General features: G+C 41.0%; 1 long non-coding RNA gene across 1 annotated transcript; it reads right to left on the bottom strand.

Annotated features, from left to right (window-relative positions):
• Positions 1-2,561: 2,561 nt before the first annotated feature.
• On the bottom strand, positions 2,562-4,382 carry LOC306766046. Its single transcript, XR_013771586.1, has 3 exons — positions 4,361-4,382; positions 4,173-4,244; positions 2,562-2,860 (listed from the first exon to the last, which is right to left on the bottom strand). It is a non-coding gene; the product is annotated as an uncharacterized lncRNA (long non-coding RNA).
• Between the last annotated feature and the right edge of the window lie 19,920 nt (positions 4,383-24,302).

Genomic DNA, 24,302 nt, shown 5'->3' with positions numbered 1-24,302 from the left:
TGATAAAAAAAAAAAAAAAAACGGTGCCATTCACATGTCTGATGACGATTCAACACAGTAAAACTGTAGAAAGCTCAGAAAACTTTGTTGTGTCTAGTGACTTGTCCAGTTACCTCGCACCACTAGGTGGTGATGTAGAATGGTGTGAATGTGGGTGTGCAGCAGTGAGTTAGAAGAAGTGCGAGTTGCTACGTACTTTGAGTTGTATGTTACGTGTACTGCTAAAGAGGCTGAAGATTAAAGCGGATGTTCAACTTAAAGTCCGGTGCGTTATTTCGAGAAACATTACAAACTTGAAATACCATAATAGGACCCCTTTAAAGACACGAGTCTTCTGAGGAGCGCAGATGAATGATGTCTGTATCTAGACAACCATGACTGCCCAACAAGCAGGCACAGAGGGGAGGGGGTCAGGATTCTGCCCGAAAAGACATTTTTGCTGGATGTTGTATTTTCTGTGTTCTATTTTGTTAAATTATTTTTAGCTTGCATGTATCTATCAATTAAAGGACGATCCGTATTTTATGGGACAGGTAGCAACCCTAGTCTCACTGCTAAAGAAAAGTTTCTACAAAGCAGAAGAAAGAAAGCAGAGATGGAGGGAGATGATGAGTGTGTTCAGAAGCAGATGTAAATCTGTTCTTCATAAATAAAGTTTGAAATGCTGAGAGCCGATCTAACTTCCTTTCCTGTAGCTGTGTGGGTTTCTCTGCAACCTCCACACCTTTAGCTGTGTCTTTTCACGTTAATAACACAATGACTGTTAGAAGCATCAACCGTGCTGAAAAAATCATTTCAGGAAGCATCTGTGTTCTTCGTCTGAGAGAGAAACAGCTCAAATCCTGACCTCAGAGCTGAGAAATGAACTTTGATGGAAGGAAAAGAGAGGGGAAAAAAACTTCTGTAGAACATTGATTGATAATAAATAACAAGAAACAATTCAAACCTCATGTTCTTAGACATTTTTGCTCCTTGGCACTCATTTCATTGTATTTGTCTGAAAAATGTGAAAGTTTCTGCAATGAGAGTTTTCAGCTAAGAAACACTGAAGCTGAATAAACTTCTGTCATTGTTCATGAAAATGACACAAACCACAGACAGAAACCACAGAAACAAACCAGTTATGTTGTTTAATTTGTAAAATTATAAGAAACATCTCACACAATAATCACAGCAAGACGTCTCAGCTCAGGTCTCATTGTTTCAGGATTCTATTCTATAGCCATTTAGCAAATGCTTTGATCCAAAGTGACTCACAGACACACAAAATATCATACACATACAAAATATCAGACATTAACACGGCTATTGAATCACACTTGCACTCTGACATGTGAGTCACAAGCCTGTGAATATTTTATTGGTGCAACAAACTGATGTTGACATATCTGTCATTTTGTTTCACAGCTCACACATGTTGTGTCTAAATCATGTGTCATAAAATCTAATGTGTAACAGGACAACACGTTGAAACATAAACAGAATGTTACAACACTTTCATATATGGATAATGACCCCTAAGAATTAAGACAGCAGCAAGACCGACTGAACTGTTTGTGCTGGAAGTTTAATCAAGATGGATGAATTATTAGAAAATATATGCCTGTAATAATTGCAGCTGACCACCATATGGTATGGTCTGTTTTATGAGGCTTTGACTCTTCTTTTTCAGTACAATCAAGTAGAAGCCTCAAAAGCGTTGCAAGGCTTCATTGACCCATCTTTATCTTTTGCCACTGGACTCCAGAGTGTAAACATGACAATCCAGCATTCAGTCAACTCAGCATCAATACAACGTTTTGTAAATGAATTAATTAAATGGAGAATAACTTTAAATCACATGCATGTAACACCATTAACCAAACGTTTCTAGTTAATTTAGAAAACAAAATTGTGGCGTGATTGACTTTAATGTATCAGTAAAATGAAGAAGTTAATTTGCCTCATTCTATTAACTCCAAGAAAGTGAAACAAACTGTCAGAATCAGAGGTGCTGAGTCAGAAAACGCTACTTTGAGAGTTTTTAAAAACCCTCCTGTTCAGACTTTTGACGTCTTATCACTTTGTTCTTTCTTGTCTATGTGAATTATGTCTGTGGATTTAGTTTATGATGACCGTTTAATGTTTATTTTTATTATTGTTATAATCAATTTTGTTATTCACCAATTCCATTGCGTAATGAATTATATGGTAACATGAAAAAAAGGATTATGTCATGGAATATTTCTGAAAAACATATTTATTTCTTTATTTCTTTATTTTATCTTTGTTCACAATAGGCTCTTTATTACAGAAAAACATGAAAGCTTAAAATAAAAAAAGATTACTTAATGAAATACTGTGCATGGTTTAATATGTAATATACAGAAAGCAGACATAAACAATAGAAAAAAAAACTGTCCTTCAGAAGCTACATAAAATGACAGCATAAATGAGAATATATGTTTGTAAATTCTGACAATGTTGTTTTCTTTTCAACTTTTTCTCCTGAAGGAGTTTCTACACTAAATCACGAGCTTCTAACTATCAAGTCGATGAGGTTTCACACAGCAGTAGCTTGGCACATATTATTCTGACAATAATTCTGTGAAATTCCATAAAAACATTCAAATTTAACTACATGTAATAATTAACATTTGTGAATACTGATCAAAGTAATTGATGAAATGAACTGTTGATATTTGATGGAGAGAAAAGTCAGCAGGAAACAATCAGCCAGCATGTGTGAAGATGGTGGATGGTCCCTTGTTTCTGACCATCATCAGAAGTCCACAGCAGTAAAGCAGACTCTTCACTGTCAGCACTGTGTACAGCAGGCAGAGCAGCTTCACCCTGCACTCAGACTGGAAGGACACTGACACTGACACTGACACACACACACACACAGAGACAAACAGAAAGGTCATTTTTCACACATCACTGATAAAATGTTAAGTCCAAATTTAAAAATACAGTTTATTATGAGCTGAACTTGATAAACTTTCTGGTTGATCTCTGACATATTATGGTCTGTCTGCTGTTTGGTGCTGAGCAGGTAGTTTTCAGTGGGTCTAAAGGTCTCAAGACCCACTGAGGGTCTAAATGTTCGACTCAAGAACAGAGACATTTCTCTCTTCCCGGGCTGCAGGAAGAATATGATGTTTTATTCTCACAGTCCTGGAAGTTCTCAGGGTTTGTTCTTATCACATCATCTGAGCAGAACATTTTTCAAGTGTGATAACCAACAACAACGGTGTGTTTGTAGTAGACTATTCCCACTGGATCTATGTGTGCTTTATTCCATGTGGGCTGTGGCTTCTAGGGCTAATCCCGTATGTTTTGGGTCACATTGGGTGTGCCACAGTGTGTTTAACGGGGTGTTCAGACCAAATGCATTTTGAGCGTCAAGAGCGGCAGGTTTCCATGTAAAGTCTATGGGGAGGCGCGGCAAGGGGGCGTCGACCTTTTTCGCGTCGCGTTTTGAGCATTTTGGGCGTCGGCGAAAATTTAAGAAGTTTTTTTAAGCTTGACGCGCGTCAAAAGCCGGAGATGGGTAAAGCTGAACTTTGGCCGCTTGACACGGGGCGTCAACCAATCAGAGCGATTAGCTCGCAGCTCCTGGAGGATTTCTGTGGTGAACCCAGACACGGGGCTGAGATGCGATTACTCCGTGCAATATTTAGGATAACCATTCCTTGCTAAAAAGCTAAATGACTAACTAACTGCTCTATGACAACGTCCTCTAGCTTTAATTATTAAATAAAACCATGCCATCTCTCTACTGAATCCGAAAACCTTCAAACTGACCGGAAAAGCGTCGCCTCCCTCCTCTCTTTTCCGCCGCGTTTTCTGCTCGCTCCAGACACACAAGCGGCAGATGCGGCAGGAGCGTTGGGAGCGTTTTGGGCGTCGGACACAAATGTGGCAGTTTTGTGTCCGACGCGCTTTGAGCGTTTTTTGACACTCAAAACGCGTTTGGTCAGAACACACCGTAAGGAGCGTCCTATCGCAGCTCTCTGCTAAACATACATGCTGGGTGTATTTTTGATTGAACATGTTTCCACAATACATCAAGCTCAGCGGTTCAGAATCGACCAAACAGGAGAGCACACACAGGAATAGGATACATCACGTAAGACATATATTAATTCAGTTACACTGGACATTGAAGCTGTTCATACAGAGAATCTTACTGTTAGTTTGCTGCAGAATTTCCTGGACTTCTGGTTGTTTCTCTGGAGGAAAGGTAGCACAAGCTGGAAGCTCTGAAACAGAAAAAGAATTGAATATTGGAGTGAGATGTGAATCTTCTGCTCCCCTGCTCTCTGTTCAGCATATTCGCATGGAGCTAAATCTCTGCTTATCACCAAGCCTTCTTTACCTTGTTGTGTTTTGGCCTCCACTTTTTCCCCACAGTAGTTGATGTAGCAGCCGTATTTATATGTGCTGTTGTCTTGATGATCGATCAACAAGATGGTGGCGTAGAGCCCTGGCTCTTTGTCAGCCAGATCTCCATCAGCAGGATGAAACTCCTCCACAGCACCATCTTCTCTTCTCTGTCTTGTCCAGGAGAACCGTAACAGAGGAGGAAACATGTCTGAGGCCAAACACATGAGTATGCCTTCCCCCTGGACTCTGGATGCTGCTGGGTACACACTCACCACGGGCTTCACAATCTGCTTATCTGAAGTTTGACAGCAGCAACAAGCAGCACAAACACGCAAAGACACATTCACACAGTCAGTTTCTAGGCAATTTCATTTGTGCCTCCAAAGTAAACAACAGGATGAATCCAAGTGCTTTACAGAAGCATTGAAATAAAATAGAAAAAAAATAAATAACATAAGAAAATAGTATTAAAAACATAATCAAATTTCATAATTCAACCTAAAAAGAAATAGCACAGATTGGAGTTTTAAATAAAAACTTTAAATTCAGCTGAGAACAGTTAGTCTGTGGAAAACAGAAGTTTTTTTTTTTTTCTTTTTTTTTTTTGTCTGGTTCTGACTCTGGGAAGTTATGAAAGACCGGATTGTGATGACCTGAGAGATCTTGTAGGTTCATACTGGTTCAAGAGGTTTTTTGTTTTTTTTTGGATACATTCAGAGCTTCATAGACCACCAGCTTCAGTAGAACTTTACAGTAAAACCTGTAACAATACTGTTATATAACAATCAAGCTGACTTAAGATGTAAACTATCTGCAATGGACTGGTGATCTGTCCAGGTGTACCCTACCTCTGCCTAATGATTGCTGGGATAGGCTCCAACTTCCCCACAACCCTGAATTGCACTAAGCGGTTAAGTAAATAAATGAATGAATGAATGAATGAAGATGATAGCATGAACTAGATTATCCAGGTGTTTTACCTTATATTCTTGAGGTGATAGAAAACTGTAATTTTGTAACTTTGTAATTCCCTTGTGTTTTTGAAAATGTAGGTATGAGTCCATCACTACACCCAGATTTCTGGCCTGGGTGATGGGTTTTAGGTGTATAAAATGAATCTCTGTGGTGACATTTAAAATCCAAATGTCTTCAATTTATTATAATTTCATACTCGCAAACAAAAAACAAAAAAACAATAAATCATCAATCACAGCAGTAACAAATGTGATATTAAATGTGTTTAATTCAACATTTATTTTAATATCAGCCATATTAAATAAAAGCAAAAGTGCCATGACAGATATTTTTTAAGTACTACATAAATTTTTTGCATGGTGGTATTAAAATGCATTCATTCATTCATTTTCCAAACCGCTTAATCCAATTCAGGGTCGCGGGGAAGCTGGAGCCTATCCCAGCTGTCTTAGGGTGAAAGGCAGGGTACACCCTGGACAGCTCACCAGTCCATCGCAAGGCAGTATTAAGATTGATAAAGTAAAAATCAATTTTAGAAAACATCCAACATACATATAAATCTGAAGTTAACTTATTTCTAAAATATTTGTATCATTAATAATACAGGTACATCTCAGAAAATTTGAATATAATGAAAAAATTCAATATTTTTTGTCACTCATTTCAGAATGTCCATCCATCCATCCATCCATCTTCTGCCGCTTATCCGGGGTCGGGTCGCGGGGGCAGCAGCCTAAGCAGGGAAGCCCAGACTTCCCTCTCCCCAGCCACATTTGCCAACTCTGCGGGGGGGATCCCGAGGCGTTCCCAGGCCAGCCGAGAGATGTAATCCCTCCAGCGTGTCCTGGGTCTTCCCCGGGGTCTCCTCCCCGAGGGACGTGCCTGGAACACCTCACCAGGGAGGCGTCCAGGAGGCATCCTGACCAGATGCCCGAGCCACCTCAACTGGTTCCTCTCGAGGCGAAGGAGCAGCGGCTCTACTCTGAGCCCCTCCCGGATGACTGAGCTCCTCACCCTATCTCTAAGGGAGAGCCCGGCCACCCTGCGGAGGAAACTCATTTCAGCCGCCTGTATACGAGATCTCGTTCTTTCGGTCACGACCCACAGCTCATGACCATAGGTGAGGGTAGGAACGTAGATCGACTGATAAATCGAGAGCTTCGCCTTCTGGCTCAGCTCCTTCTTCACCACGACAGACCGGCGCAGAGCCCGCATTACTGCAGACGCCGCACCGATCCGTCTGTCGATCTCACGCTCCATCCTTCCCTCACTCGTGAACAAGACCCCGAGATATTTAAACTCCTCCACTTGAGGCAGGACCTGACTCCCGACCCGGAGAGGGCAATCCACCCTATTCCGGCTGAGGACCATGGTCTCAGATTTTGAGGTGCTGATTCTCATCCCAGCCGCTTCACACTCGGCCGCGAATCGCTCAAGCGAGAGCTGGAGATCACGACCAGATGAAGCCAACAGGACCACGTCATCCGCAAAAAGCAGGGACCCAATCCTGAGGCCACCAAGTCGGATCCCCTCAACCCCTCGGCTGCGCCTAGAAATTCTGTCCATATAAGTTATGAACAGAATCGGTGATAAAGGGCAGCCTTGGTGGAGTCCAACCCTCACCGGAAACGAATCCGACTTACTACCGGCAATGCGGACCAAGCTCTGACACCTGTCGTACAGGGACCGGACAGCTCGTACAAGGGGGTCCGGTACCCCATACTCCTGGAGTACCCCCCACAGGAGCCCCCGGGGGACACGGTCGAATGCCTTCTCCAGGTCCACAAAGCACATGTAGACTGGTTGGGCAAACTCCCATGCCCCTCCAGGACCCCAGAGAGGGTATAGAGCTGGTCCACTGTTCCGCGACCAGGACGAAAACCACACTGCTCCTCCTCAATCCGGGATTCGACTATCCGGCGGACCCTCCTCTCCAGGACCCCTGAATAGACCTTACCAGGGAGGCTGAGGAGTGTGATTCCCCTGTAATTGGAACACACCCTCCAGTCCCCCTTCTTAAAAAGGGGGACCACCACCCCAGTCTGCCAATCCAGCGGTACTGCCCCCGATGTCCACGCGATGCTGCAGAGGCGTGTCAGCCAGGACAACCCCACAGCATCCAGAGCCTTAAGGAACTCCGGGCGGATCTCATCCACCCCCGCGGCCTTGCCGCCAAGGAGCTTTTTGACCACCTCAGCGACTTCAGCCCCAGAGATAGGAGAGTCCACCCCTGAGTCCACCAGCTCTGCTCCCTCATGGGAAGACGTGTTGGTAGGATTGAGGAGGTCTTCGAAGTATTCCCTCCACCGACCCACAACGTCCCGAGTTTCAGAATGTGAAACCCATATATTATATAGTTTCATTACACATAGAGTGAAACATTTCAAATATTCATTCCTTGAGATTTGGATAATTGTGGCTTATGGATAATGAAAACCCAAAATGCAGTGTCTCAGAAAATTAGAATATTGTGAAAAACTTCAATCTTAAAAAGTCATGGTGTCACACCCTATCTAACGAATTAACTCCTGCTACCTGCAAAGGTATCCTAAACATTTAAATGGCCTCTCAGTCTGTGTCAGGTGGCTACACAGTCATGGGGAAGACTGCTGACTTGACAGATGTCCAGAAGACGATCATTGACATCCACATGGAGGGAAAGCCATAAAAGGTCATTTCTAAAGAAGCTGGTTGTATCCAAGAATATTAATGGAAAGTTGAGTGGAATTGAAAGGTGCACCAGCAAAAGGCATAACCGCAGCCTTGAGAGGCTTGTCAAGCATCATCCATTCAAGAATTTGGGGAGCTTCACAATGAGTGGGCTGAAGCTGGACTCAGCGCATCAAGATTCACTACGCACAGACGAATCCTAGACATGGGCTACAAATGTCACATTCCTCGTGTCAAGCCACTCCTGAACCTGACAATGACAGAAGCATCTCAACTGGGCTAAGGACAAAAAGGACTGGACTGTTTCTCAGATGAAAGCAAATTTTGCATTTCATTTGGAAATCAAGGTCCCAGAGTCTGGAGGAAGAGTGGCGAGGCACAGAATCCATGTTGCTTGAAGTCCAGTGTGAAGTTTCCACAGTCAGTGACAATTTGGGGAGCCATGTCATCTGCTGGTGTTGGTTCTCTGTGTTTTCTGAAATGCACCGTCAACACATCATCTACCAGGAAATTTTAGAGCACTTCATGCTTCCTTCTGCTGACAAGCTTTATGGTGATGCAAATTTTGTTTTCTAGCAGGACTTTGCACCTGCCCAGACTGCCAATGGTACCAAAAGCTGCTTCAGTGACCATGGTGTTACTGTGCTTGACTGGCCAACAAGATCACCTGATCTGAACCCCATAGAGAACTTGCGGGGAATTATCAAGAGGAAGATGAGACACCAGACTCAACGATGTAGATGACCTGAAGACTGCTATCAAAGCAAGCTGGGCTTCCATTACACCTGAGCAGTGCCACACGCTGATCGCTTCCATTGCCATGCTGCATTGATGCAGTAATTCATGCAAAAGGAGGCCCAACCAAGTATTGAGTGCATGGAAATGAACATGCTTTTCAGAAGCCTGACATTTCTGTTTAAAATATCCCTTTTTTTTTATCAGTCTTATGTAATATTCTAATTTTCTGAGACACTGCATTTCGGTTTTCATTATCTATAAGCCACAATTATCCAAATTTCAAGAAAAAATGTTTGAATTGTTTCACTCCCTGTATAATGAATCTATATAATATATGGGTTTTACATTCTGAAATTAGTGAAAATATAACTTTTTCATTATATTCTAATTTTCTGAGGTGTACCTGTATTTCCACAACTTAAGTTTTGTTGTTCAGTGAAATTTAAACATGTTTTTAGAAATTAATATTTTTCTTCTGTAACAATGGCCACAGGATTATTTACTAATAATAAACAAAACCAACATGTGAAGCCGAAAGCAACAGAAACTAACTTTAAACACATTTAACTTCCCTACTGAAGAACAGAAGCAAAATAAATGTTTGTTTTGACACTGCATCTACTGCTTCTTTTGATTTTCCATATATATATATATATATATATATATATATATATATATATATATATATATATATATATATATATATATTTATATATATATATACCGTATATATATATATATATATATATATATATATATATATATATATATATATATATTTATATATATATATACCGTATATATATATATATATATATATATATATATATATATATATATATATATATATATATATATATATATATATATATATACCGTACATATATATATATTTTTTTTCTTTTTTTAAATGTAATGATTTTAAAAACCTCTTCAAAGTGAAAAATGTATGCATTCATTAGGAAATAAAAAAATTAAGCACATGAGCTTTTTTTCTTAATTTCTTAATTTGTTTTCAGTTTAACTTGTTTTATGATACATTTAAAGTCAAACTTCATATAATTTTTTAACATCAATTTTTTTTCTCAATAGTTCAGCATAATTTAAAAAATTTCTTAGAAATTATTGAGTTTTTTTTTCTGAAACAATGGCTGCATGAATAATTATCAGCTAATATTAGAAGAAAAACCTAACATAAGAAGCTTGAAACAGCAGAAACTGACTTTTAAATATATTTAATTCTATTCAATAAAACAAAACAAAGAAAATAAATATTTATTCCTACCTGTTACATACACTGTTGTCCCAGATCCAAACACATCAAAGTGGTAGTTGTTCTAGGCACAATGAGAGAGACCCAAACAAAAACCTGTCGACTGTTTTGGCAGTAGACATGACAATAAGCAGTCCAAATGATAAAACAGTATCACTTCATGATTTATTTTTCTAATCCAGCTCCAGTCCTCGAGAGCTGCAGTTCAGCAGGTTTTAGACATCTCCCTGCTCTAACACACCCATTATAAATTAAATGACTCACCTCAACAGATTGTTGTCAAGTTCTGCCCAACATGTTGACAAATCAGTTTGATTCAGGAAACAACCAATACCTGGAGGTCAACAGCCTTTAAAGACCCACTAGGACACCACTGCTCAAATGTTCAGCTCAACATGACTGTCCCATCTTCTCTATTCTATTAGTTCCACTTGTAGTTTAGTTAATGTCAGATAGTTTCACGTATGTGACACGCACGTGTGTCTGTGGGTTTCTACCACCACTTTCAGGTTTCTGTGATTTTTTTTTTCTAAAATGTAGTTTTAAAAAAGAAAAAAACGTGTCTACATTAATAATTGTGGGACTCTTTCACCCACTCTTCTCAGATGTTTCTGTTGGTAACAGTAGTCTATCAGGCAGTGATTTTCCTAATTGGTTGCCTGATCCGCAGCACATAACACGGCGGACAAATGTGAAACCAGATCCTCTACAGGACAGACTGTGTCTGGGTTTTTACCACCATGCTTGAAGGAAAGGACTCTGATCTGCATAAACTGATCAGATATAACAGAGGAGGAAATGCAGAAGAAAGTTAACATTTATTAATGAAGTTGGTTTGTGAATAAAGATAAGACAAAAATGGGTAAAGCTCACACTGTGGAGACAACAAGAAGGAGAAGCAGAAGTGTGTTCATCATCATCTTGATGTGACCCCTGATCCTCTATACAAAGTGTAAGACCAGCCAGCAGAGCAGAAATACATTATTATACCCCAGGACAACATGCCTGGGGAGTTAGTGTACTCTGTGTTTTAAGAGAAAACATTGCATGAGATTGTAACATGGAAAAAGGACATACAGAGTATGGTCTTTGAAAATTACAGTCGAGATGATATGATAGATATCATAGAATCCAATAGATATTACATATGCTAATAATTAATGTTAAATAATAAAGGTGGATCTGTTCTAATACAGACAAGAAAATGTGTGCAGCTGATAAATTGGCTGAGAAAACCTGTTATAACACATTAAAATGATTGAATATAATCAGTAATCAGACTTGTACTTTCATTAGATGACAAAGAATTTGAATCTTTCTCCAAAAGGTTTTTAACACCTACATGACGCATTATTTTGCAAACTTTAGGTTGTGACAATAATTTTTTACAACATAAAATAATATTTTGTTTTAAAAATAACGTTCATATGATAAATTGTTTTAATGATGAATTTAGAAAAATGTTTGTCAATTTACATAAATTACTAAACACCTCTGTTGTGGTATAGTTGTTTTATGGATTGTCTCATTTCTGGTTTCCTCACTTATTTTGTAGTTTTTCCTGTTTAGCCTTGTTCTCTTTTTGTTTGCACAACACCTTCAGTTCATCCATTTAACATGTGTCTTGTTGTGTTCTCTGTGCATGTATACCCCTCAGCTGCAGTTAGAATTTGCTGGTTCATTGTGTTTGTTGTCAAAGCTGTTTTCCCGATCAAGTTTGAATTAAAACATCTTGGTTCTGCCTCCTCTCTTCCATCTCAGCATTTAGGTCAACACCTGCACGATTCATGACAGAATGAACCAGCCAGCCACGGACCCAGCAGAAATGATAACTCTTTTTGAGTTTATTCATCGGGAGGCTGTCAAAAACATCCCAACCTACGACCATCCAAACTTCCTGGAATCCCCCATCCAAGACCAGGCGAAGGGGGCCGTGCAGAACACAGGAATGCTCTGTGGAGAGAACGGGCCAGTCCCCTGTCTTGGAAACCAGGCTGGCGTTCCAGACATTGGCCCCTCTGTCTACGTCAGTGCAAAGGTCCCATCCGGCACCGCAGCCTTCCACGCCACCTGCATCCCAGCCCTGGTCCAGTGGGCTGCCCTCCTGAGATCCAGTTCCTGTCGTCCAGGTCTTCGGGGCATCCACCTGAGCTGGGCCTGCTATCTCTGCAGCCTCTGGGCAGTCCTGGTCTTCTGCCCCGTCGTCTCAGCCACGGGACTGTTCTCCTGTGCCAGGCCTTTTGGACTTTGTTTTTCCCTGTCCCTCCTTTGTGCCCCCTCCTTCGGGGCCCCTCCTCCTGCTGTTCTGGAAAACCTTTGTGGATGAGAATAAATGATGCCAAGTCAAAGCTGTCTTTGCTAACAGCAGTTAGCCCATTAGCCCGCTAGCTTTGTTAGCATCTGAAGCAATGTTTGAATGTGTCCCTTGTGTTGTATGCTAAAATGTGCTAACTTTGTAAACTATTTTCAGTTCAATTAAGACAGAATAAATTAGACAGACTTTTAGAGAGGCAAACTTTTCAAGAATGTTTAAACGTTTTATTAAGGCCAATGAAATGTCCCTTGTGTTGTTTCTGTCAGGCAAGAAGAATACCAGGTCAAGCAGCTATAACCATGAGTTGGTCTTCATCCACCGAGGTCTGTTCTCATTGTTCATTCATCACCAGCTGGAAGCCCAGATGATCCACCTGCCTAAAAATTTGAGTAACAATTACACGTGCTTTGTTTACATTTAGACCATTTTGGTACAGTTTGAAATCAGTGATTTACAATGTCGCATTTATACATTCATTTTTTTAGCCGCTTTGTACAATTCTGGGTTTTGGGGAAGCTGGAGCCTATCACATCAATTAGCAAGTGAGACAGCCTAGACAGGTCCCCAGTCTATCGTAAAGCCAACACAGAAAGGTAGATCCAGAGACAAACAACCATTCGCACTCACATTCACTCCTAGGGACATGGGTCTTTGGATGGCAGGAGGAAGCTGTAGAGAGCCCACACAAACATGGGTATTACATGCAATGTTCCATTCTTTGTAAAATGTATCCAATGAGTGGCGACACCAACTTTTATTTAAATACATACAGTTCAAACCACAGTCATGATGGAAAATGTGTAAGACAAAAACACAAACCAAGTGGCCAGGACTCTTCCAACAGTGGGTACGGTTACATGATTTTTTTTCAATTCAGAATTAATAATTCGAATTTAAATCATTCGGAATTAACATATTCTCCTACGAGTTTACATGGAAACTAATAATTCTGAATGGAGGTTTACATGAAACACATCCTTACTTAATTCAGTTTTACAGCAGCAGGTTGGGAAGGGTTCTGATTGGACAAAGGGCGGACGTGACGTATTAACCATGTAATTACTGATCTGTAATGTAAAGTGCTACCCAAATTTCTAAACTAATTTAGCAAAACCCACTTGATCAATGCAGTCATCAGCTGACAATAATGGAAAAGGACCAGGCTTACCTTCCACAAAACAGTCAAAAACTATGAGGTATTATCTGGCTTTGGCACTAAAATACACATAGAAGCCCGGCTTGATGATGATACATTATACTATTCTTGCCATTGTAATCAACCTCATTCTCCAACAAATTCTGTTTGTCAGGGGACATGTGGTAAAACTGCTATTTAATCAGCTGTGCATCCCCAACATCAATATCATGTTCCACTCAACTTGGGCAAGTGGGTCCATACTTTTGACTGGTGTATAAATCAAAAGCTCTGGTGTCCCGTAAGATTCTAAAAAAGAATTTTAGTGTCACTGCTAATCAGCAACACAAACCTGTCCCTGACGAATGGAGCATAGGTAGCTGACACATCAGAACCGCATGAGGATGCAATTGCATTGGAAACACACACTCTGAAGGAGCTGCCTGCACCATTGGCTGGATGTCAAATTGTTCTGCTTTGTGTCTCCCCTTTAGCACTGGATACTTACCTTTCTAATGGGCTATATGCATGATTCACTTACGCATTTAATTAGTAGTGTACCGGAACTTCCGGTTAAGAAGAGACCGCACCACAGAAATTGACTATGGCTGAGTCTCTTGCATTTACTCGTTGTTTGTTGGAGCTTCACAAAGTATCAGTAAATGATTTACGGCAGATTGTTCGCGTGTCAAGCTCAATTTCACAGAGCTTACTGGAGAAAGGCTTTAAATTTTGTTTGTTCTTATATAACAAGCTTTGAAGGTAAGTCTGATGCTAAGACTAACACGTAATTACCATCACAACTGACAGAAACAAAGCTTTCCTCTTTAAGACTTTATTGTTTCAGGTTAACGTACTAAAACAGTCTGTTGTTTCACACATAAGGAGTTTGTAATTTTCAGTGTCAGATAAAGCTGTCTCACAGGGGAGGTGACAGTAAGAGCTCGATGTTACCACTCAAGGAAGAAATCCAAGGCTCCTCACCAGCTGAGAGTAGGGATAGCAATGTCACGCTCAGTCCAGCTGGACTTGTTCTGTTGTTCCAAGTTAAAGTTTCTATTTCTATTTAATCTTACCACTTTTTATATTGTAATAATTCAACTTGAAGTTGTACCAGTATTGTATATTAATAAGACTTAAATCTATTGTTACTTGGAAAGATATTCTTCATTACATGGTACTCAGTGTTGTACAAAAGAGCTGTCAAATAAAAAGTAAATCTATGAAATAGATTGACTGATTGACTGTTAACATATTTAATTCAGACAGTTTTGTTATTTATATCTGTCACTGCATCTCATCTCAATGTCAAAACATTAATATTCGCTTTTTAATCTGTTTTTTTTTTTTTTTAAGATAGGCCCTTCCACCCTTAACCCCACAGCTCACTATGCTGCATTTGAGCCAGACAGCCTGCCTTTGATTTGCAAAATGAACAACTCTGCTGATAAGCCACTTGTTGATTCCCAGTTTGGAAAAGTGCAGGATGGCAGTTTTCTGTCCTATTACTTCATCTTCATCTTTGTTTTCAGCCGCTTATCCGGGGTCGGGTCGCGGGGGCAGCAGCCTAAGCAGGAAAGCCCAGACTTCCCTCTCCAACTTCCCTCGGGGGGGATCCCGAGGCGTTCCCAGGCCAGCCGAGAGATATAATCCCTCCAGCGTGTCCTGGGTCTTCCCTGGGGTCTCCTCCCAGAGGGACATGGCTGGAACACCTAAGTAGGGCCTGAGCCACCTCAACTGGTTCCTCTCGATGCAGAGGAGCAGCGGCTCTACTCTGAGCCCCTCCCAGAGGACCGAGCTCCTCACCCTATCTAAGGGAGAGCCCGGCCACCCTGCGGAGGAAACTCATTTCCTCTGCAGAGATACAAGATCTCGTTCCCGAAAGAACGAGACCGAAAGATCTCATTCTTTCGGTCACGACCCACAGCTCATGACCATAGGTGAGGGTAGGAACATAGATTTACTGGTAAATCGCCTCCTGGCTCAGCTCCTTCTTCACCACGACAGACTGATGCAGAGTCCACATTACTGCAGACGCCGCACCGATCCATCTGTCGATCTCGCACTCCATCCTTCCCTCACTTGTGAATAAGACCCCGAGATATTTAAACTCCTCCACTTGAGGCAGGACCTCACTCCTGACCCGGAGAGGGCAATCCACCCTATTCCGGCTGAGGACCATGGTCTCAGATTTGGAGGTGCTGATTCCCATTCCATCCGCTTCACACTCGGCCATGAATCACTCAAGTGAGAGCTGGAGATCACAACCAGATGAAGCCAACAGGACCACGCCATCTGCAAAAAGCAGGGACCCAATCCCTTCTTAAAAAGGGGGACCATCACCCTAGTCTGCCAATCTAGCGGCACTGTCCCTGATGTCCATGCGATACTGCAGAGACGTGTCAGCCAGGAAAGCCCCACAGCATCCAGAGCCTTAAGGAACTCCGGACGGATCTCATCCAACCCCGGGGCCTTGCCGCCAAGGAGCTTTTTGACCACCTCAGTGACTTCAGCCCCAGAGATAGCCGAGTCCACCCCTGAGTCCCCCCGCTCAGCTCTGGTGCTATTCCCTCCACCGACCCACAATGTCCCGAGTTGAGGTCAGCAGTTCCCCATCTCCGCTGTACACAGTGTTGATGGAGCACTGTTTCCCCTGCCTGAGCCTCCGGATGGTGGACCAGAATTGCCTCGAACCCATCCGGAAGTCTCGCCGAACTCCTCCCATGCCCAAGTTTTTGCCTTGGCAACAGCCAAAGTCGCATGCTGCTTAGCCTGTTGGTACCCATCAGCTGCCTCCAGAGTCCCACAGGCCAAGAAGGCCCGATAGGACTCCTTCTTCAGCTTAACGGCATCCCTCACTGCTGGTGTCCACCAATCTGTCCTGGGATTACCGCCACGACAGGCACCAATGACCTTACAGCCACAGCTCCGATGGTGATCAGTTGACAGCTCTGCCCCCCCTCTTCACCCGAGTGTACAAGGCATGTGGCTGCAGGTCCGACGATATGACTACAAAATCGATCATAAAACTGCGGCCCAGGGAATCCTGATGCCAGGTGTACATATGGACACTCATTGGAACATGGTGTTCGTTATGGACAATCCATGACAAGCACACAAGTCCAATAACAAAACATAATTTGAGTTCGGGGGGGGGGGGGGACGACGACCATGCCTCCCAATCATTCCTCTCCTGGTCTCACCATCATTGCCCACCTGAGCATTGAAGTCCCCCAGCAGAACAATGGAGTCCCCAGAAGGAGCACCCTCCAGCACTCCCTCCAAGGACTCCAGAAAGGGTGGTTACCCGTCCCCCCACCCAAAGGCGGAGGGAAACTACACTTTCATCCACTGGGGTAAATCCCACACCTGCTCAGCACCTCTCACCATGAGCAACACCAGAGTGGAAGAAAGTCCAGGCCCTCTCGAGGGTACTGGTTCCAGAGCCTAAGCCATGCGTTGCGGTGTGTCAAACTATATCTAATCGGAACCGCTCAGCCTCACACACTGCTCAGGCTCCTTCTCCACCAGAGAAGTGACATTCCACGTCCCTAGAGCCAGCTTCTGCAGCCGGAGATCAGACCGCCAGGGTCCCCGCCCCTTGCTGCCGCCCAGCTCACACTGCACCCGACCCTACGGCTCCTCCCGCAGATGGTGAGCCCACGGGAGGTGGGGCCCATGTAACACTTTCAGGCTGAGCCTGACCGGGCCCCATGGGCAAAGGCCCGGCCACCAGACGCTCGCCCTCATGCCCCACTCCCAGGCCTGGCTCCAGGGGGGGGGGGGGGGGGGGGGGGGGGGGGGGGGCCCGGTAACCTGCGTCCAGGCAAGGGAACATTAATGCCCATGTTTGTCGTCATCATAGAGGTCTGTGAGCCGTACTTGGTCTGGTCCCTGCCCTAGACACCTGTTTGCCATGGGTGACCCTGCCAAGGGCATAAAGCCCCCGACAACATAGCTGGATCTTCGGGACACAAAAACCCCTCCACCACAATAGGGTGACGGCTCAATAAAGCCCCTCGAAAGCAACTGTGGGTTTCACGATACAATACAATTTTTATTAACATAAGAAATCTCTAAATGTCATTGAATAAAAGCAAACACATAAAGCATACTATGGCAAAGACTGGAGGTGGGCAGGGGGAGGGCCTGGAGATTAAACGAGAACAACCAGCCAACTAGAATAAACAAAATTAAAACATCCAAATGACAAATCAAAATAACCACAAATTAAATAAAAGAAACATGATCAATAAAAAAAACAAACCATTCAAATTTTTAAAGGCAAGTTGACTGACTGTAACCACCAATATAGGCCCCCAGTAATGGACAAGGTCACCAAGAAATAGTAGGGACAATTGGTGGACAGACTGGCGCCGCAGAGATGAGTTTCTCTGTGACGGGGGTAAAAATGCATGGGTTTTATATGGAATGTATTTATTGCAATTCTGATTGCTGTGCTATAAGCCTACCCCACAGAAATAGACACTGCAGCCAAACAAGATGCGCTACATGTCCCACAGTCACTGCTGACAAAGTAGCATGCCATTTTCATTCATCCTATCCATGCCTTTTTTTTCAAGTCTGATCACTGGGACAGATGGACTCCCAGAAACACCTTCATCTATTTTACTAGGAACAGAGAAGCTGGGTAACATTAGTGAGCTCTTACTAAAGTGAAGCATCCTTTTGTTTTATTTCCTTGAATGTAAACAGCCAATGAATTAAGGCTGCACCACTCCCCAGCCTTGAAACAGTCCTGCAATGGTTTATTTTCCCTTTCTTATATTTATATTAGTTTATGCAGACTTTGTGAAGATGAGTGCTTGGGGAGTGGGCCCATTTAGGTTGGTGTTTGTAAGTTGTATATTCTCATAAGGTGATTTTATAGTGACATATAAAAGTAACTGAATGCAGTTGATGATAAGTCTTGGTAAATATACATCTCCTGATAACTTCATTCTTGAGTGATGTTGATTGTTCTTTTGATTAGATACATATGGAGTAATCCCTACTGATTCACCTATTCACTGTAAATTTGTATGCTTCAAGATTAGGTTTACAGTGTAACAGCTGAAGCGCACAGTTTATCAGAGGTGAGCAATAGATGTAATCTTGTGTGCGCTCTTTCAGATGTGTGCTAAACTTTAGCACACATCTGTTTGTTTAATTTAAATCGCTCAGGGCCCTTAACTAATTTTAAGGTTATAGATGGGCTACATTTCCATCATTCACCCCTCAGCAATCTAAGCTTACGACAACAAAGCTAAGGGACGGCTAGACCACCGCTAATTATAAGATTCAATTAAATGGAAGGTTTGAAGCCTGATCTTAAAGTTATGGAGGGCATCTGCCTCCAAAACCCAAACTGGTAGCTGGTTCCATAAGAGTGAGGCCTGATATCCAAAGGCTCTGCATCCCATCGTACTGTTGGAGACTCAAACGAACCACAATTAAACCTGCAGTCTGAGAGTGAGGTCTTCTGTTTGGAATAATAAGGAGCTATGATATCTTTAATATTCAGTGGAGCTTGGTCCTTGGTGTCATTTTTCCTGTCCAGCAGATTAAATTATTCAGACGAAATATTAGTCGTAGATGTGTAAAGACCTTTAGATTGAAGAGATCTGTAACTCAATAAACTGTATTTAATGGATTTATTTTTTGTTTTGGAATTTGTTGTTTGGATTTTTATTTGATTTTCATGATTTGCTCTACATGTGCATTTTGGTTTATTCATTCTGGGTGGTCAGGGGACAGACACAGTCATTATGGCTTTTTGGGAGGGTGGCAGTAGGTGGGAGACTGCTGAGTAGCATGTAAGACTATAGCATTGCTTCCTGGACCCTAAATTGTAATGAGTTTAAAGGACTGATAAAATCGTCCACAGACCTAGGTATAAGAGCTGCCCTATTCAGAGTGAGATGAATGCTGTCTCTCCAAATTAGACCAAGATTTCCCCAAAAAGTTTTCAATTATCTATGAGCTCACATTGTGGGGGGTTGTATTGAGACTAACAAGATCAAACTTGTTGTGAAAGTTGGTGTTGTTGGATGAAGTTACACCATAATGATGCCCACGTGTCCCCTGTCGTGGAACAACAAAGAACCAGGGCTCTGGTTGGAATGATGCAGAGCTGAATTAGATTTTGCACTGAGTCATCTACAAGCTTAATTTGTTGCAGCAGACTGTGGAAGGATCTCAGCCTTGGGGTACCAGTTGATGTCATAAGGCTCACTGGTGGGCGCTGCTCGACATCTACAGCTGCATAACTGGGAGCAGTGACATTAGGCACCTGCTTACCAGGCATACTGGTAAGCATTCTGTTCCCAAACCAATTCATCCAGCATTGTATCTCTATCTAGCTATTAATGATTTATTAATATTACACATAAATTTTCATGCCCAAAATAAATTTAAACACATTTTTTCACAGTCAGATGATGTCTTAAATGTGCTGGCATAAATCATGATTTTCATTATGTTAAACTGTAACTTAATTTTTTCCCTAATATTTTTTCCCCTTCCCAACCTTGAAATAACAGACCGTATGTCGCAGTTAGATGGTCTTGAAAACATCAGTTATTTGTTCGCTCCTCTCGTGGCTTCATGTTACAAGTCCTGAGGCTCTGAGAGGTTTTTGTTCAGGTCTGCTGATGTTTTGTGTCAGTGTGTCTGCCTCACACAGTAATACACTGCAGTGTCTGCAGGCTGCATATTCTCTCCATGCAGAGTCACTGTGTTGCTGGAAGACTCTAAGCTTAAACTAAACTTGTTCTTCAGTGATTCTTTGTAGGCTGTGCTATATCCAACACGTGCCCCTCCAATCCACTCCAGTCCTTTTCCTGCAGGCTGTCTGATAAAATGTGTGTGATGGTCTCCAACAGAATAAAAGACCTGACAGCTGATGGTGAGATGCTGCCCTGGCTGCATAGTAACACAGGCTGATTGTTTCATCTGCTGACACGTCACACCTGTTGAAAGAAGAAAATATCTTTTTAAATTAGTCATTTTGAACCGCACAGAGCAGCTATTCATTAGGACAAATCCAGGAAAACTCATATGAAACCGCCAGCAGCAGCAGCAGCAGCAAAACTATGGGAAACATGGCTGACAATGAAACTGATGATGCTTTGATGAAGCCTTTATAGATGCGTGATGAGGAAGCTAACTGAATTGCTTTCCAAGAGCGTAAGCATATAATATCAAGTATTTTACTTCAGGACATTGAATATTAGATTACAATGTGTAGTAATTAAATCAATATTTTGCTATTTTATTGATGAAGGATAAATACTTTCATATTAGCAAAGAAAGATGAGAAATGATTGATGATCTTAGAGCCCCTCCTGGTGCTGTCAAGCTGCAAGTATTCAGACTGAAAGGATTTTCAGATCTGCTAATGTGTTCTGTTACTGTGGCTTGTATCACACAGTTATTCTGCTGTTTGAAGTATCTAGATCGATGCTGAATTGTTCTTCAATGAGTCTGAAATGAGTGCCTGAAATTAGCGCTAGCTGTATCAGCTGACCACTCTTCACATCTGTGGAAAAAACAGAGGAATGCAACCACATAAAATCAGTGAATAGTGAATGTAAAATTTCCGTTTGTGTTTCTCTGTCAGTGAGACTTAGAGGATCCAGCAGCAGCAGCAGAGCTGCAGAAAACATGTTGGTGTTGAAGGTGATCTGATGGGAGCTTTTCATGTTTCACTGTCAGTACAGACAACACAAGTCTTTATATGTGAATCAGGAAGGTAAATTTACACTCAGGTTTTTTCCTTTTTTTTTTTGTTTATTTGTATGTTTTTCTTTTCTGTCAAAAATGGTTGAACTTTGACAGTGAAAACTATACTTTTCATTTCTCAAATTGGCCCTGCAATGGACTTGTGACGTGTCCAGTGTGTACCCCACGTCTAACCTGCTAATTGCTGGTATAGGCTCCAGTTTCCCTGTAACTCTTAACTGTACTAAGTGGTTAAGAAAATGAATAAATATAAATTAAATTTTTTAATGCAGCAGGTCTATTCATCCTTAAATGTTTCACACAGTTCAGACATGTTCATATTCGTGTGTGTGTGTGTGTGTGTGTGTGTGTGTGTGTGTGTGCGTGTGTGTGTGTGTGTGTGCATATGTATGTGTATATGTACGTATGTCTCTCTTTCTCGCTTTCTCTATGAGGTGTTTTCTCTGTCCCCCCCTACTCTGTCTGCTTTCTTCTGTTTATTTATTTTTTATTTATTTATAAATAAATAAAAATTCAAAATTTAAAAAAACTTTAATCAGATTTGATCAGATTAATCAGATTTGACTTTTAATCAGACTTTTCCAAAAAGTGGTTTGCTTTTCTTTCACAAATGTGGGAATGAGATTGTATTTATATACAAACAGTGACATTTATCTTGCCTGGCCAAGCAGCTCTCTGGATGCTCAGCACCCCTAAACCTCTGATCCTAGATTCGCCTCTGGTTCAGACCAACAGTGCAAAACAATAACATTATTAATGTCATTGTTTCTCATTTTTATTCTAAAGTTATATATAAAATATTAAATGCACATTTTCTGTACATACATATTAAAAGATAAGCTCTTTAGAAATTTTTATAATAGCTATTACAATTTTACAAATTTTGTTAATATAAAATAAAAAGAAAGCATTGCAAAGACAGAATACAGTTTTAAGCTAGGAATTTAAAGGCATTTGTATAGCACCTTTCATGCACAAGACAATTCAATTTAAAGAATTACAGATGGTGTAGAGAAGCATAAAAGATAACAAAAAGTTGCAAAAATCACAACATGAAATTAGAAATCAAATTGAAATAATTAAAAGCAAAATCAGTTAAAAGTGGCCATGGAGATTTCATGCATAGAGACAAGAAACGGAATAGTAGCTTGTCCTTTGTTCAACTTTGTGTGTGTGGAGGTCTCACTGGTAAAGAAAAGTTTCCACAAAGCAGAAGAAAGAAAGCAGAGATGGAGGGAGATGATGAGTGTGTTCAGAAGCAGATGTAAATCTGTTCTCAGTGGTTATTAGAAAAGAAACATCTGCTGAGAGCCGATCTAACTTCCTTTCCTGTAGCTGTGTGGGTTTCTCTGCAGCCTCCACACCTTTAGCTGTGGCTTTTCACGTTAATAACATAATGACTGTTAGAAGCATCAACCGTGCTGAAAAAAATCATTTCAGGAAGCATCTGTGTTCTTCGTCTGAGAGAGAAACAGCTCAAATCCTGACCTCAGAGCTGAGAAATGAACTTTGATGGACAAAAAAGAGAAAAGAAAAACCTTCTGTAGAACATTTATTGATGATCACTAATAAGAAAATAATTCAAACCTCATGTTCTCAGACATTTCTCCTCTTTGGCACTCAATAAATTTGGTTTAATTTGCCTGAAAAATGTGAAAATTTGCTGCAATGAGAGTTTTCAGCTTTTATAAGAAACCCTGCAGCCGACTAAACTTCTGTTATTGTTCATGAAAATGACAAAAACCACAGACAGAAACATAAACCACTGAAACAAACAAGTCATGTTGTTTCATTTGTCCCGTTAAAAAAATGTCTCATTAAAAAAATCATGGCAAGACGTCCATATTTGTTCAGTTCAGGTCTCATTATTTTATTTTGAATAAAAACCCCCTGCAGATTAAAAAGAGAATTCTGCTTGTCTCAATGAGAGCTACATTTCTATTCAAATAAATAAAACTGCTTTGGTCTCTATGGCCGTGTTCTCCACTGGTTTCCATCGTGTTCATTAAACAAAATATGCTAATTTAACAGCTTCAGTTCTTCTGCTTTTCTCATGTTCTGTGGAGTCCCACTGGCAGGGTGGTCCTGCCTGCAGTGTGCTGAGTAAATGTCCTGCCTTATGTCAGGCTGTTTCATTACATACATGACCCTTACAAAAAAAAATGATGCATCTGCAGATCATTTCTGCATTTCATCTCTTTCCTTCCTTAAGAGGTTAACATAGTGGATTTTTGTCTACTTTTATGGTGTCTACTGGACTCCAGAATGTACACATGACAATCCTGCAATACTGTTACCTTAGCACCAGTGTTTAACTAATTTTACATTACCTACCAATATTAATTCCAAAAACATGAAAAATAACAAAACATGTATGTCACATCACTGATGTATGACCAGACATTTTTAGTTAATTTCTAAACATTTTGTGGTGTGATTGACTTTTATACATCAGTAATATTAAGAAGTTAATCTGCTTTACTCTTTTCACTCCAAGAACAGAAAACTGTCTAAAGTTTTAGGAAACTCTCCTGTTCATACTTTTGATCTCTGTTGTGAGTTTTTTTTTTTTCTTTTTTCTGTTTTCGGATGTCAATTTTGTGTAAGGCAAGTGTTAAAAGTAAATCTTTTTTTTATTGTTATCCTTAATTTTATTATTCACGAACTCCATTGAGTAATGAAATAATATGGTAACAAGAAGGAAAGGATAATGTGATTGAATGTTTCTGAACATTTATCTATTTAATTCATCTTTATTAAAAATAGGCTTTTTGTTATAGACAAAAACATCAAACATGTCAAAAAAACAAATACTTCCTGAAATTCTGAAAATCATTACATATGTTCATCAACAGAAAGCAGAAAGAAACTAAAGACAAAAGCTTTCCTTCCGAAGCTTCACTCCATATCAGCAAATAGACAGTAAATGAGAATATATTTGTGAGAAATTCTGACAATATTTCTGTAAAATCTGTATAAAATATTTATAGTTAACTACAACATGTCATAACAACCATTTGTCAGTTCTGATCAAAGGGATCGATGAGATGAATTGATGATATTTGATGGAGAGAAAAGTCAGCAGG

Source organism: Telmatherina bonti, assembly GCF_933228915.1.
Source record: "Telmatherina bonti genome assembly, chromosome: 14".
NCBI classification, from domain to species: domain Eukaryota; kingdom Metazoa; phylum Chordata; class Actinopteri; order Atheriniformes; family Telmatherinidae; genus Telmatherina; species Telmatherina bonti.
Note: the sequence above shows the minus strand (reverse complement) of the source record. Positions and strands in the feature narration are given on the sequence as shown.